General features: G+C 45.7%; 7 non-coding genes across 7 annotated transcripts; all 7 read right to left on the reverse strand.

The window, feature by feature from the left end:
* Positions 1 to 1,455: 1,455 nt before the first annotated feature.
* LOC130310937 (U2 spliceosomal RNA) lies at positions 1,456 to 1,646 on the reverse strand. The gene has a single exon (XR_008859401.1). It is a non-coding gene; the product is annotated as a U2 spliceosomal RNA (small nuclear RNA).
* Positions 1,647 to 3,733: 2,087 nt separating this feature from the next.
* Positions 3,734 to 3,924, reverse strand: LOC130310938 (U2 spliceosomal RNA). The gene has a single exon (XR_008859402.1). It is a non-coding gene; the product is annotated as a U2 spliceosomal RNA (small nuclear RNA).
* A 2,084-nt stretch (positions 3,925 to 6,008) lies between these two features.
* On the reverse strand, positions 6,009 to 6,199 carry LOC130310939 (U2 spliceosomal RNA). The gene has a single exon (XR_008859403.1). It is a non-coding gene; the product is annotated as a U2 spliceosomal RNA (small nuclear RNA).
* A 2,901-nt stretch (positions 6,200 to 9,100) lies between these two features.
* LOC130310941 (U2 spliceosomal RNA) lies at positions 9,101 to 9,291 on the reverse strand. The gene has a single exon (XR_008859404.1). It is a non-coding gene; the product is annotated as a U2 spliceosomal RNA (small nuclear RNA).
* Positions 9,292 to 11,369: 2,078 nt separating this feature from the next.
* On the reverse strand, positions 11,370 to 11,560 carry LOC130310942 (U2 spliceosomal RNA). Its single transcript, XR_008859405.1, has one exon. It is a non-coding gene; the product is annotated as a U2 spliceosomal RNA (small nuclear RNA).
* Positions 11,561 to 13,657: 2,097 nt separating this feature from the next.
* LOC130310943 (U2 spliceosomal RNA) lies at positions 13,658 to 13,848 on the reverse strand. Its single transcript, XR_008859406.1, has one exon. It is a non-coding gene; the product is annotated as a U2 spliceosomal RNA (small nuclear RNA).
* Positions 13,849 to 15,938: 2,090 nt separating this feature from the next.
* LOC130310944 (U2 spliceosomal RNA) lies at positions 15,939 to 16,129 on the reverse strand. Its single transcript, XR_008859407.1, has one exon. It is a non-coding gene; the product is annotated as a U2 spliceosomal RNA (small nuclear RNA).
* Between the last annotated feature and the right edge of the window lie 225 nt (positions 16,130 to 16,354).

A 16,354-nucleotide genomic window follows, 5' to 3' on the forward strand; every position in this document is an offset into this window, starting at 1 on the left:
TTCTGAGGGTTCAAGATGGATGCAACAATCTCCTGTTGCTTCTATGAAGGCCGTAATAGACGACATCACCAAACAGCTCCATAGTCACATACACAGCAAAGGAGAGATGTTGTTTACACCTAGTGATGTCAGTGGTATTGAGTGACATCACAGCACAGTGCTAAGGCTCCTGGGCCTGGACACAGCAGCGGCTGCAATATCTCAACGGAGAATACGTTTATATCTATGTGTGTGTGTGCGCATATATAATATATATATATATATATATATATATATATATATATTTCTCCGCCGAAATCACTTTTAAACCCATTTCCACCTTTTTTTCCCTTCTCTTCCTCTTACTTTTTTTTCACGTTTTTTTACGTTTTTCTCCTTTTCGCCTCTTTTCTGGGCGTATTATTCTTCTTTTTCTTCTTTTTTTTCGTCTAATGCATACCCCATCAGTGCAGCAATGCTTATTCAATACCGCCAGCAGATGGAGACACTGGGGGATAATTTTCTAAGGATTTATACTGATTTTTCCTGTCTGAATTTGTCGCACAGAAAGTTGCAGGCCAAATATGTGTGACATTTCTGCGACTTTAGCTTCTAGAGCATTTTTACAACATTATACATAGGTGCTGAATACATAAAAAGCGACTGTTCAGCGACAGACAAGTCGCATCGGCTGAAAGTAGGCCAGAATGTCAGTCCATGTTGGAGCAGGTTTAGATACAGTCTAAAGCATAGATCTCAAAGTCTGTGCACAGAATTTAGCAAGGGCCTCGCACCTTCTGATGCATCAGGTAGGTGCACAATAGCATAGCCTAACCCTCTGTACTTTGGTCTATATTGATGCGGGACATAGACAGCCAGCTGATGACCAATCCATTAGTGCAATGGATGGCTGGAAGCATTTGTCTTTGCCTTTGCAATACCACAGAAGCAATGCATGGTCAATGTACAGCAATGACACACCTGTGTGAACAGCCAGGAGACCCCCCCCCCCCATGTTATGTTACATAGTTACATAGTTAGTACGGTCGAAAAAAGACATATGTCCATCAAGTTCAACCAGGGAATTAAGGGGTAGGGGTGTGGCGCGATATTGGGGAAGGGATGAGATTTTATATTTCTTCATAAGCATTAATCTTATTTTGTCAATTAGGAACATTCAGCACCCACCCGCTATCAAGGCAGCTGCCTATCATGTCATGCCCTACCTGCACAGGTGTGCTGGCTACTCAAATGATCCAATTAAGGAGGCCATTTAGTCAGCAGCAGCAGAAGTCCTGTGCCTGGACGCTCCAACAGGGGCCAGACACAAGCAGAAGCAGAAGCAGCAGAAGCAGCAGCAGCACCACCTTTTGTTTTTTGGCTGCAGCAGCAGCAAGGCCCACAGGGCTGGCTAGCTGGCTAGCCAGCAAGCAGGTAGCAATGAAAGTAGGAATCTTTCTTTTTAACCCTGTAAGGGGGTGGTGCACTGTACCCGAAGATACTGCCATATCGGGTCAATGCATAGGGCGACGGAAGCAAGCTTCGAAATCGGCCCCCGTTCTCAAAAATCCATTTAATATATGGTCCCCAGATAGGGGACGTATCAGATATTAAACTGATAAGAACAGATACTACACTTGATCTTAGCCAAAAGGCCGAGAAGCGATAACCGTGAAAGGGGCGGGCCCAACAAGGTCCCCTTCATGGGCACTATCACTGCTTGCTGTCAGGGAGGCTGCCAGACAATTTTCCATGCACACTCTGGGCTGGGGGGCAGTCAACCACCAGTACACACAGCAGAACCTAAACCCATACCATTATTGCTAAGCAGCAAGACAGGGGCCCATTGCACTCCCACGGGGCCTTTTTAAATGCAATCCATAACCCGGATTTGCCAGGAACCCTTCTTACTCCTCCTACTTGCATGTGACACTGGGCTTAGGATCTGCATAGGAAACACACACACAAGCACACACCTACCTTTGTTGCCTGCAGATGCCTCCTTGGCTGTCCCCAAACGGTATCAAACCAACACCCACGGGAAGCTGTAAGCATAGAGGACATGCCTGCACCCCATTGGACTTACCTGTGTGGGTTAAATCCGGGTTATTTGACAACCTATGGCGGTGATGGTTCTGCTCAGGCAGAGCAGTGCTGATGCTCCTCATAAAGCTGTCGCTGCTGTGAAGGTTCTAGGTGACATCACAAATCCCTATGGTTACATACACAACAAAGCTGGGTTGTTGTTGTTTACACTCTGCAAGGCCTGTGGAAGTGAGTGACATCATAGCACTGTAGTTCTGAGGGTTCAAGATGGATGCAACAATCTCCTGTTGCTTCTATGAAGGCCGTAATAGACGACATCACCAAACAGCTCCATAGTCACATACACAGCAAAGGAGAGATGTTGTTTACACCTAGTGATGTCAGTGGTATTGAGTGACATCACAGCACAGTGCTAAGGCTCCTGGGCCTGGACACAGCAGCGGCTGCAATATCTCAACGGAGAATACGTTTATATCTATGTGTGTGTGTGCGCATATATATATATATATATATATATATATATATATATATATATATTCTCCGCCGAAATCACTTTTAAACCCATTTCCACCTTTTTTTCCCTTCTCTTCCTCTTACTTTTTTTTCACGTTTTTTTACGTTTTTCTCCTTTTCGCCTCTTTTCTGGGCGTATTATTCTTCTTTTTCTTCTTTTTTTTCGTCTAATGCATACCCCATCAGTGCAGCAATGCTTATTCAATACCGCCAGCAGATGGAGACACTGGGGGATAATTTTCTAAGGATTTATACTGATTTTTCCTGTCTGAATTTGTCGCACAGAAAGTTGCAGGCCAAATATGTGTGACATTTCTGCGACTTTAGCTTCTAGAGCATTTTTACAACATTATACATAGGTGCTGAATACATAAAAAGCGACTGTTCAGCGACAGACAAGTCGCATCGGCTGAAAGTAGGCCAGAATGTCAGTCCATGTTGGAGCAGGTTTAGATACAGTCTAAAGCATAGATCTCAAAGTCTGTGCACAGAATTTAGCAAGGGCCTCGCACCTTCTGATGCATCAGGTAGGTGCACAATAGCATAGCCTAACCCTCTGTACTTTGGTCTATATTGATGCGGGACATAGACAGCCAGCTGATGACCAATCCATTAGTGCAATGGATGGCTGGAAGCATTTGTCTTTGCCTTTGCAATACCACAGAAGCAATGCATGGTCAATGTACAGCAATGACACACCTGTGTGAACAGCCAGGAGACCCCCCCCCCCCCATGTTATGTTACATAGTTACATAGTTAGTACGGTCGAAAAAAGACATATGTCCATCAAGTTCAACCAGGGAATTAAGGGGTAGGGGTGTGGCGCGATATTGGGGAAGGGATGAGATTTTATATTTCTTCATAAGCATTAATCTTATTTTGTCAATTAGGAACATTCAGCACCCACCCGCTATCAAGGCAGCTGCCTATCATGTCATGCCCTACCTGCACAGGTGTGCTGGCTACTCAAATGATCCAATTAAGGAGGCCATTTAGTCAGCAGCAGCAGAAGTCCTGTGCCTGGACGCTCCAACAGGGGCCAGACACAAGCAGAAGCAGAAGCAGCAGAAGCAGCAGCAGCACCACCTTTTGTTTTTTGGCTGCAGCAGCAGCAAGGCCCACAGGGCTGGCTAGCTGGCTAGCCAGCAAGCAGGTAGCAATGAAAGTAGGAATCTTTCTTTTTAACCCTGTAAGGGGGTGGTGCACTGTACCCGAAGATACTGCCATATCGGGTCAATGCATAGGGCGACGGAAGCAAGCTTCGAAATCGGCCCCCGTTCTCAAAAATCCATTTAATATATGGTCCCCAGATAGGGGACGTATCAGATATTAAACTGATAAGAACAGATACTACACTTGATCTTAGCCAAAAGGCCGAGAAGCGATAACCGTGAAAGGGGCGGGCCCAACAAGGTCCCCTTCATGGGCACTATCACTGCTTGCTGTCAGGGAGGCTGCCAGACAATTTTCCATGCACACTCTGGGCTGGGGGGCAGTCAACCACCAGTACACACAGCAGAACCTAAACCCATACCATTATTGCTAAGCAGCAAGACAGGGGCCCATTGCACTCCCACGGGGCCTTTTTAAATGCAATCCATAACCCGGATTTGCCAGGAACCCTTCTTACTCCTCCTACTTGCATGTGACACTGGGCTTAGGATCTGCATAGGAAACACACACACAAGCACACACCTACCTTTGTTGCCTGCAGATGCCTCCTTGGCTGTCCCCAAACGGTATCAAACCAACACCCACGGGAAGCTGTAAGCATAGAGGACATGCCTGCACCCCATTGGACTTACCTGTGTGGGTTAAATCCGGGTTATTTGACAACCTATGGCGGTGATGGTTCTGCTCAGGCAGAGCAGTGCTGATGCTCCTCATAAAGCTGTCGCTGCTGTGAAGGTTCTAGGTGACATCACAAATCCCTATGGTTACATACACAACAAAGCTGGGTTGTTGTTGTTTACACTCTGCAAGGCCTGTGGAAGTGAGTGACATCATAGCACTGTAGTTCTGAGGGTTCAAGATGGATGCAACAATCTCCTGTTGCTTCTATGAAGGCCGTAATAGACGACATCACCAAACAGCTCCATAGTCACATACACAGCAAAGGAGAGATGTTGTTTACACCTAGTGATGTCAGTGGTATTGAGTGACATCACAGCACAGTGCTAAGGCTCCTGGGCCTGGACACAGCAGCGGCTGCAATATCTCAACGGAGAATACGTTTATATCTATGTGTGTGTGTGCGCATATATATATATATATATATATATATATATATATATATATATTCTCCGCCGAAATCACTTTTAAACCCATTTCCACCTTTTTTTCCCTTCTCTTCCTCTTACTTTTTTTTCACGTTTTTTTACGTTTTTCTCCTTTTCGCCTCTTTTCTGGGCGTATTATTCTTCTTTTTCTTCTTTTTTTTCGTCTAATGCATACCCCATCAGTGCAGCAATGCTTATTCAATACCGCCAGCAGATGGAGACACTGGGGGATAATTTTCTAAGGATTTATACTGATTTTTCCTGTCTGAATTTGTCGCACAGAAAGTTGCAGGCCAAATATGTGTGACATTTCTGCGACTTTAGCTTCTAGAGCATTTTTACAACATTATACATAGGTGCTGAATACATAAAAAGCGACTGTTCAGCGACAGACAAGTCGCATCGGCTGAAAGTAGGCCAGAATGTCAGTCCATGTTGGAGCAGGTTTAGATACAGTCTAAAGCATAGATCTCAAAGTCTGTGCACAGAATTTAGCAAGGGCCTCGCACCTTCTGATGCATCAGGTAGGTGCACAATAGCATAGCCTAACCCTCTGTACTTTGGTCTATATTGATGCGGGACATAGACAGCCAGCTGATGACCAATCCATTAGTGCAATGGATGGCTGGAAGCATTTGTCTTTGCCTTTGCAATACCACAGAAGCAATGCATGGTCAATGTACAGCAATGACACACCTGTGTGAACAGCCAGGAGACCTCCCCCCCCCATGTTATGTTACATAGTTACATAGTTAGTACGGTCGAAAAAAGACATATGTCCATCAAGTTCAACCAGGGAATTAAGGGGTAGGGGTGTGGCGCGATATTGGGGAAGGGATGAGATTTTATATTTCTTCATAAGCATTAATCTTATTTTGTCAATTAGGAACATTCAGCACCCACCCGCTATCAAGGCAGCTGCCTATCATGTCATGCCCTACCTGCACAGGTGTGCTGGCTACTCAAATGATCCAATTAAGGAGGCCATTTAGTCAGCAGCAGCAGAAGTCCTGTGCCTGGACGCTCCAACAGGGGCCAGACACAAGCAGAAGCAGAAGCAGCAGAAGCAGCAGCAGCACCACCTTTTGTTTTTTGGCTGCAGCAGCAGCAAGGCCCACAGGGCTGGCTAGCTGGCTAGCCAGCAAGCAGGTAGCAATGAAAGTAGGAATCTTTCTTTTTAACCCTGTAAGGGGGTGGTGCACTGTACCCGAAGATACTGCCATATCGGGTCAATGCATAGGGCGACGGAAGCAAGCTTCGAAATCGGCCCCCGTTCTCAAAAATCCATTTAATATATGGTCCCCAGATAGGGGACGTATCAGATATTAAACTGATAAGAACAGATACTACACTTGATCTTAGCCAAAAGGCCGAGAAGCGATAACCGTGAAAGGGGCGGGCCCAACAAGGTCCCCTTCATGGGCACTATCACTGCTTGCTGTCAGGGAGGCTGCCAGACAATTTTCCATGCACACTCTGGGCTGGGGGGCAGTCAACCACCAGTACACACAGCAGAACCTAAACCCATACCATTATTGCTAAGCAGCAAGACAGGGGCCCATTGCACTCCCACGGGGCCTTTTTAAATGCAATCCATAACCCGGATTTGCCAGGAACCCTTCTTACTCCTCCTACTTGCATGTGACACTGGGCTTAGGATCTGCATAGGAAACACACACACAAGCACACACCTACCTTTGTTGCCTGCAGATGCCTCCTTGGCTGTCCCCAAACGGTATCAAACCAACACCCACGGGAAGCTGTAAGCATAGAGGACATGCCTGCACCCCATTGGACTTACCTGTGTGGGTTAAATCCGGGTTATTTGACAACCTATGGCGGTGATGGTTCTGCTCAGGCAGAGCAGTGCTGATGCTCCTCATAAAGCTGTCGCTGCTGTGAAGGTTCTAGGTGACATCACAAATCCCTATGGTTACATACACAACAAAGCTGGGTTGTTGTTGTTTACACTCTGCAAGGCCTGTGGAAGTGAGTGACATCATAGCACTGTAGTTCTGAGGGTTCAAGATGGATGCAACAATCTCCTGTTGCTTCTATGAAGGCCGTAATAGACGACATCACCAAACAGCTCCATAGTCACATACACAGCAAAGGAGAGATGTTGTTTACACCTAGTGATGTCAGTGGTATTGAGTGACATCACAGCACAGTGCTAAGGCTCCTGGGCCTGGACACAGCAGCGGCTGCAATATCTCAACGGAGAATACGTTTATATCTATGTGTGTGTGTTCGCATATATATATATATATATATATATATATATATATATATAGATTAGTTAGGAGTAGCCGTATTAGTCCAGTGATGCAAAAAGCAAAATCATCGGTAGTTGCAGTATCTTGTAATACCTTTTTTATTGGACTAACAAGATTTTGTAGAGACAAGCTTTCGGGATTCCTCCCTTTATCAAGTCATAAGCATTTCTGAGCTCACAAGGAGAAAACACAGGTTCTATCTCACAAAATATGCAGGGGTTAAAACAACATTAGTGGAGAATGGACATTAAGTTGGGCCATAAATTGTATAGCAATAGGACGATAGATACAGATAAGGATGAGGAGGGGGGGGGGGGGCTGGAGAGCAGAGGTGAGAATAGTGGTTACGCTGGACAGACAATTTTACTACAGAACCATAGACTGAGGCAGAGATCTTGAGCATATTGCGAGTTATGCGTTGTAGCAACTGGATTTTTGATCCTTAATCCCTTGGGGATAAGTCCTACTTATCTTCAGTCTATGGTTCTGTAGTAAAATTGTCTGTCCAGCGTAACCACTATTCTCACCTCTGCTCTCCAGCCCCCCCCCCCCCTCCTCATCCTTATCTGTATCTATCGTCCTATTGCTATACAATTTATGGCCCAACTTAATGTCCATTCTCCACTAATGTTGTTTTAACCCCTGCATATTTTGTGAGATAGAACCTGTGTTTTCTCCTTGTGAGCTCAGAAATGCTTATGACTTGATAAAGGGAGGAATCCCGAAAGCTTGTCTCTACAAAATCTTGTTAGTCCAATAAAAAAGGTATTACAAGATACTGCAACTACCGATGATTTTGCTTTTTATATATATATATATATATATATATATATATATTTCTCCGCCGAAATCACTTTTAAACCCATTTCCACCTTTTTTTCCCTTCTCTTCCTCTTACTTTTTTTTCACGTTTTTTTACGTTTTTCTCCTTTTCGCCTCTTTTCTGGGCGTATTATTCTTCTTTTTCTTCTTTTTTTTCGTCTAATGCATACCCCATCAGTGCAGCAATGCTTATTCAATACCGCCAGCAGATGGAGACACTGGGGGATAATTTTCTAAGGATTTATACTGATTTTTCCTGTCTGAATTTGTCGCACAGAAAGTTGCAGGCCAAATATGTGTGACATTTCTGCGACTTTAGCTTCTAGAGCATTTTTACAACATTATACATAGGTGCTGAATACATAAAAAGCGACTGTTCAGCGACAGACAAGTCGCATCGGCTGAAAGTAGGCCAGAATGTCAGTCCATGTTGGAGCAGGTTTAGATACAGTCTAAAGCATAGATCTCAAAGTCTGTGCACAGAATTTAGCAAGGGCCTCGCACCTTCTGATGCATCAGGTAGGTGCACAATAGCATAGCCTAACCCTCTGTACTTTGGTCTATATTGATGCGGGACATAGACAGCCAGCTGATGACCAATCCATTAGTGCAATGGATGGCTGGAAGCATTTGTCTTTGCCTTTGCAATACCACAGAAGCAATGCATGGTCAATGTACAGCAATGACACACCTGTGTGAACAGCCAGGAGACCCCCCCCCCCATGTTATGTTACATAGTTACATAGTTAGTACGGTCGAAAAAAGACATATGTCCATCAAGTTCAACCAGGGAATTAAGGGGTAGGGGTGTGGCGCGATATTGGGGAAGGGATGAGATTTTATATTTCTTCATAAGCATTAATCTTATTTTGTCAATTAGGAACATTCAGCACCCACCCGCTATCAAGGCAGCTGCCTATCATGTCATGCCCTACCTGCACAGGTGTGCTGGCTACTCAAATGATCCAATTAAGGAGGCCATTTAGTCAGCAGCAGCAGAAGTCCTGTGCCTGGACGCTCCAACAGGGGCCAGACACAAGCAGAAGCAGAAGCAGCAGAAGCAGCAGCAGCACCACCTTTTGTTTTTTGGCTGCAGCAGCAGCAAGGCCCACAGGGCTGGCTAGCTGGCTAGCCAGCAAGCAGGTAGCAATGAAAGTAGGAATCTTTCTTTTTAACCCTGTAAGGGGGTGGTGCACTGTACCCGAAGATACTGCCATATCGGGTCAATGCATAGGGCGACGGAAGCAAGCTTCGAAATCGGCCCCCGTTCTCAAAAATCCATTTAATATATGGTCCCCAGATAGGGGACGTATCAGATATTAAACTGATAAGAACAGATACTACACTTGATCTTAGCCAAAAGGCCGAGAAGCGATAACCGTGAAAGGGGCGGGCCCAACAAGGTCCCCTTCATGGGCACTATCACTGCTTGCTGTCAGGGAGGCTGCCAGACAATTTTCCATGCACACTCTGGGCTGGGGGGCAGTCAACCACCAGTACACACAGCAGAACCTAAACCCATACCATTATTGCTAAGCAGCAAGACAGGGGCCCATTGCACTCCCACGGGGCCTTTTTAAATGCAATCCATAACCCGGATTTGCCAGGAACCCTTCTTACTCCTCCTACTTGCATGTGACACTGGGCTTAGGATCTGCATAGGAAACACACACACAAGCACACACCTACCTTTGTTGCCTGCAGATGCCTCCTTGGCTGTCCCCAAACGGTATCAAACCAACACCCACGGGAAGCTGTAAGCATAGAGGACATGCCTGCACCCCATTGGACTTACCTGTGTGGGTTAAATCCGGGTTATTTGACAACCTATGGCGGTGATGGTTCTGCTCAGGCAGAGCAGTGCTGATGCTCCTCATAAAGCTGTCGCTGCTGTGAAGGTTCTAGGTGACATCACAAATCCCTATGGTTACATACACAACAAAGCTGGGTTGTTGTTGTTTACACTCTGCAAGGCCTGTGGAAGTGAGTGACATCATAGCACTGTAGTTCTGAGGGTTCAAGATGGATGCAACAATCTCCTGTTGCTTCTATGAAGGCCGTAATAGACGACATCACCAAACAGCTCCATAGTCACATACACAGCAAAGGAGAGATGTTGTTTACACCTAGTGATGTCAGTGGTATTGAGTGACATCACAGCACAGTGCTAAGGCTCCTGGGCCTGGACACAGCAGCGGCTGCAATATCTCAACGGAGAATACGTTTATATCTATGTGTGTGTGTGCGCATATATATATATATATATATATATATATATATATTTCTCCGCCGAAATCACTTTTAAACCCATTTCCACCTTTTTTTCCCTTCTCTTCCTCTTACTTTTTTTTCACGTTTTTTTACGTTTTTCTCCTTTTCGCCTCTTTTCTGGGCGTATTATTCTTCTTTTTCTTCTTTTTTTTCGTCTAATGCATACCCCATCAGTGCAGCAATGCTTATTCAATACCGCCAGCAGATGGAGACACTGGGGGATAATTTTCTAAGGATTTATACTGATTTTTCCTGTCTGAATTTGTCGCACAGAAAGTTGCAGGCCAAATATGTGTGACATTTCTGCGACTTTAGCTTCTAGAGCATTTTTACAACATTATACATAGGTGCTGAATACATAAAAAGCGACTGTTCAGCGACAGACAAGTCGCATCGGCTGAAAGTAGGCCAGAATGTCAGTCCATGTTGGAGCAGGTTTAGATACAGTCTAAAGCATAGATCTCAAAGTCTGTGCACAGAATTTAGCAAGGGCCTCGCACCTTCTGATGCATCAGGTAGGTGCACAATAGCATAGCCTAACCCTCTGTACTTTGGTCTATATTGATGCGGGACATAGACAGCCAGCTGATGACCAATCCATTAGTGCAATGGATGGCTGGAAGCATTTGTCTTTGCCTTTGCAATACCACAGAAGCAATGCATGGTCAATGTACAGCAATGACACACCTGTGTGAACAGCCAGGAGACCCCCCCCCCCCCATGTTATGTTACATAGTTACATAGTTAGTACGGTCGAAAAAAGACATATGTCCATCAAGTTCAACCAGGGAATTAAGGGGTAGGGGTGTGGCGCGATATTGGGGAAGGGATGAGATTTTATATTTCTTCATAAGCATTAATCTTATTTTGTCAATTAGGAACATTCAGCACCCACCCGCTATCAAGGCAGCTGCCTATCATGTCATGCCCTACCTGCACAGGTGTGCTGGCTACTCAAATGATCCAATTAAGGAGGCCATTTAGTCAGCAGCAGCAGAAGTCCTGTGCCTGGACGCTCCAACAGGGGCCAGACACAAGCAGAAGCAGAAGCAGCAGAAGCAGCAGCAGCACCACCTTTTGTTTTTTGGCTGCAGCAGCAGCAAGGCCCACAGGGCTGGCTAGCTGGCTAGCCAGCAAGCAGGTAGCAATGAAAGTAGGAATCTTTCTTTTTAACCCTGTAAGGGGGTGGTGCACTGTACCCGAAGATACTGCCATATCGGGTCAATGCATAGGGCGACGGAAGCAAGCTTCGAAATCGGCCCCCGTTCTCAAAAATCCATTTAATATATGGTCCCCAGATAGGGGACGTATCAGATATTAAACTGATAAGAACAGATACTACACTTGATCTTAGCCAAAAGGCCGAGAAGCGATAACCGTGAAAGGGGCGGGCCCAACAAGGTCCCCTTCATGGGCACTATCACTGCTTGCTGTCAGGGAGGCTGCCAGACAATTTTCCATGCACACTCTGGGCTGGGGGGCAGTCAACCACCAGTACACACAGCAGAACCTAAACCCATACCATTATTGCTAAGCAGCAAGACAGGGGCCCATTGCACTCCCACGGGGCCTTTTTAAATGCAATCCATAACCCGGATTTGCCAGGAACCCTTCTTACTCCTCCTACTTGCATGTGACACTGGGCTTAGGATCTGCATAGGAAACACACACACAAGCACACACCTACCTTTGTTGCCTGCAGATGCCTCCTTGGCTGTCCCCAAACGGTATCAAACCAACACCCACGGGAAGCTGTAAGCATAGAGGACATGCCTGCACCCCATTGGACTTACCTGTGTGGGTTAAATCCGGGTTATTTGACAACCTATGGCGGTGATGGTTCTGCTCAGGCAGAGCAGTGCTGATGCTCCTCATAAAGCTGTCGCTGCTGTGAAGGTTCTAGGTGACATCACAAATCCCTATGGTTACATACACAACAAAGCTGGGTTGTTGTTGTTTACACTCTGCAAGGCCTGTGGAAGTGAGTGACATCATAGCACTGTAGTTCTGAGGGTTCAAGATGGATGCAACAATCTCCTGTTGCTTCTATGAAGGCCGTAATAGACGACATCACCAAACAGCTCCATAGTCACATACACAGCAAAGGAGAGATGTTGTTTACACCTAGTGATGTCAGTGGTATTGAGTGACATCACAGCACAGTGCTAAGGCTCCTGGGCCTGGACACAGCAGCGGCTGCAATATCTCAACGGAGAATACGTTTATATCTATGTGTGTGTGCGCATATATATATATATATATATATATATATATATATATATATATATATATTCTCCGCCGAAATCACTTTTAAACCCATTTCCACCTTTTTTTCCCTTCTCTTCCTCTTACTTTTTTTTCACGTTTTTTTTACGTTTTTCTCCTTTTCGCCTCTTTTCTGGGCGTATTATTCTTCTTTTTCTTCTTTTTTTTCGTCTAATGCATACCCCATCAGTGCAGCAATGCTTATTCAATACCGCCAGCAGATGGAGACACTGGGGGATAATTTTCTAAGGATTTATACTGATTTTTCCTGTCTGAATTTGTCGCACAGAAAGTTGCAGGCCAAATATGTGTGACATTTCTGCGACTTTAGCTTCTAGAGCATTTTTACAACATTATACATAGGTGCTGAATACATAAAAAGCGACTGTTCAGCGACAGACAAGTCGCATCGGCTGAAAGTAGGCCAGAATGTCAGTCCATGTTGGAGCAGGTTTAGATACAGTCTAAAGCATAGATCTCAAAGTCTGTGCACAGAATTTAGCAAGGGCCTCGCACCTTCTGATGCATCAGGTAGGTGCACAATAGCATAGCCTAACCCTCTGTACTTTGGTCTATATTGATGCGGGACATAGACAGCCAGCTGATGACCAATCCATTAGTGCAATGGATGGCTGGAAGCATTTGTCTTTGCCTTTGCAATACCACAGAAGCAATGCATGGTCAATGTACAGCAATGACACACCTGTGTGAACAGCCAGGAGCCCCCCCCCCCCCCCCCCCCCATGTTATGTTACATAGTTACATAGTTAGTACGGTCGAAAAAAGACATATGTCCATCAAGTTCAACCAGGGAATTAAGGGGTAGGGGTGTGGCGCGATATTGGGGAAGGGATGAGATTTTATATTTCTTCATTAGCATTAATCTTATTTTGTCAATTAGGAACATTCAGCACCCACCCGCTATCAAGGCAGCTGCCTATCATGTCATGCCCTACCTGCACAGGTGTGCTGGCTACTCAAATGATCCAATTAAGGAGGCCATTTAGTCAGCAGCAGCAGAAGTCCTGTGCCTGGACGCTCCAACAGGGGCCAGACACAAGCAGAAGCAGAAGCAGCAGAAGCAGCAGCAGCACCACCTTTTGTTTTTTGGCTGCAGCAGCAGCAAGGCCCACAGGGCTGGCTAGCTGGCTAGCCAGCAAGCAGGTAGCAATGAAAGTAGGAATCTTTCTTTTTAACCCTGTAAGGGGGTGGTGCACTGTACCCGAAGATACTGCCATATCGGGTCAATGCATAGGGCGACGGAAGCAAGCTTCGAAATCGGCCCCCGTTCTCAAAAATCCATTTAATATATGGTCCCCAGATAGGGGACGTATCAGATATTAAACTGATAAGAACAGATACTACACTTGATCTTAGCCAAAAGGCCGAGAAGCGATAACCGTGAAAGGGGCGGGCCCAACAAGGTCCCCTTCATGGGCACTATCACTGCTTGCTGTCAGGGAGGCTGCCAGACAATTTTCCATGCACACTCTGGGCTGGGGGGCAGTCAACCACCAGTACACACAGCAGAACCTAAACCCATACCATTATTGCTAAGCAGCAAGACAGGGGCCCATTGCACTCCCACGGGGCCTTTTTAAATGCAATCCATAACCCGGATTTGCCAGGAACCCTTCTTACTCCTCCTACTTGCATGTGACACTGGGCTTAGGATCTGCATAGGAAACACACACACAAGCACACACCTACCTTTGTTGCCTGCAGATGCCTCCTTGGCTGTCCCCAAACGGTATCAAACCAACACCCACGGGAAGCTGTAAGCATAGAGGACATGCCTGCACCCCATTGGACTTACCTGTGTGGGTTAAATCCGGGTTATTTGACAACCTATGGCGGTGATGGTTCTGCTCAGGCAGAGCAGTGCTGATGCTCCTCATAAAGCTGTCGCTGCTGTGAAGGTTCTAGGTGACATCACAAATCCCTATGGTTACATACACAACAAAGCTGGGTTGTTGTTGTTTACACTCTGCAAGGCCTGTGGAAGTGAGTGACATCATAGCACTGTAGTTCTGAGGGTTCAAGATGGATGCAACAATCTCCTGTTGCTTCTATGAAGGCCGTAATAGACGACATCACCAAACAGCTCCATAGTCACATACACAGCAAAGGAGAGATGTTGTTTACACCTAGTGATGTCAGTGGTATTGAGTGACATCACAGCACAGTGCTAAGGCTCCTGGGCCTGGACACAGCAGCGGCTGCAATATCTCAACGGAGAATACGTTTATATCTATGTGTGTGTGTGCGCATATATATATATATATATATATATATATATATATATATATATATATATTTCTCCGCCGAAATCACTTTTAAACCCATTTCCACCTTTTTTTCCCTTCTCTTCCTCTTACTTTTTTTTCACGTTTTTTTACGTTTTTCTCCTTTTCGCCTCTTTTCTGGGCGTATTATTCTTCTTTTTCTTCTTTTTTTTCGTCTAATGCATACCCCATCAGTGCAGCAATGCTTATTCAATACCGCCAGCAGATGGAGACACTGGGGGATAATTTTCTAAGGATTTATACTGATTTTTCCTGTCTGAATTTGTCGCACAGAAAGTTGCAGGCCAAATATGTGTGACATTTCTGCGACTTTAGCTTCTAGAGCATTTTTACAACATTATACATAGGTGCTGAATACATAAAAAGCGACTGTTCAGCGACAGACAAGTCGCATCGGCTGAAAGTAGGCCAGAATGTCAGTCCATGTTGGAGCAGGTTTAGATACAGTCTAAAGCATAGATCTCAAAGTCTGTGCACAGAATTTAGCAAGGGCCTCGCACCTTCTGATGCATCAGGTAGGTGCACAATAGCATAGCCTAACCCTCTGTACTTTGGTCTATATTGATGCGGGACATAGACAGCCAGCTGATGACCAATCCATTAGTGCAATGGATGGCTGGAAGCATTTGTCTTTGCCTTTGCAATACCACAGAAGCAATGCATGGTCAATGTACAGCAATGACACACCTGTGTGAACAGCCAGGAGACCCCCCCCCCCATGTTATGTTACATAGTTACATAGTTAGTACGGTCGAAAAAAGACATATGTCCATCAAGTTCAACCAGGGAATTAAGGGGTAGGGGTGTGGCGCGATATTGGGGAAGGGATGAGATTTTATATTTCTTCATAAGCATTAATCTTATTTTGTCAATTAGGAACATTCAGCACCCACCCGCTATCAAGGCAGCTGCCTATCATGTCATGCCCTACCTGCACAGGTGTGCTGGCTACTCAAATGATCCAATTAAGGAGGCCATTTAGTCAGCAGCAGCAGAAGTCCTGTGCCTGGACGCTCCAACAGGGGCCAGACACAAGCAGAAGCAGAAGCAGCAGAAGCAGCAGCAGCACCACCTTTTGTTTTTTGGCTGCAGCAGCAGCAAGGCCCACAGGGCTGGCTAGCTGGCTAGCCAGCAAGCAGGTAGCAATGAAAGTAGGAATCTTTCTTTTTAACCCTGTAAGGGGGTGGTGCACTGTACCCGAAGATACTGCCATATCGGGTCAATGCATAGGGCGACGGAAGCAAGCTTCGAAATCGGCCCCCGTTCTCAAAAATCCATTTAATATATGGTCCCCAGATAGGGGACGTATCAGATATTAAACTGATAAGAACAGATACTACACTTGATCTTAGCCAAAAGGCCGAGAAGCGATAACCGTGAAAGGGGCGGGCCCAACAAGGTCCCCTTCATGGGCACTATCACTGCTTGCTGTCAGGGAGGCTGCCAGACAATTTTCCATGCACACTCTGGGCTGGGGGGCAGTCAACCACCAGTACACACAGCAGAACCTAAACCCATACCATTATTGCTAAGCAGCAAGACAGGGGCCCATTGCACTCCCACGGGGCCTTTTTAAATGCAATCCATAACCCGGATT

This window comes from Hyla sarda, unplaced genomic scaffold (genome assembly GCF_029499605.1).
Source record: "Hyla sarda isolate aHylSar1 unplaced genomic scaffold, aHylSar1.hap1 scaffold_1604, whole genome shotgun sequence".
Lineage (NCBI taxonomy): Eukaryota > Metazoa > Chordata > Amphibia > Anura > Hylidae > Hyla > Hyla sarda.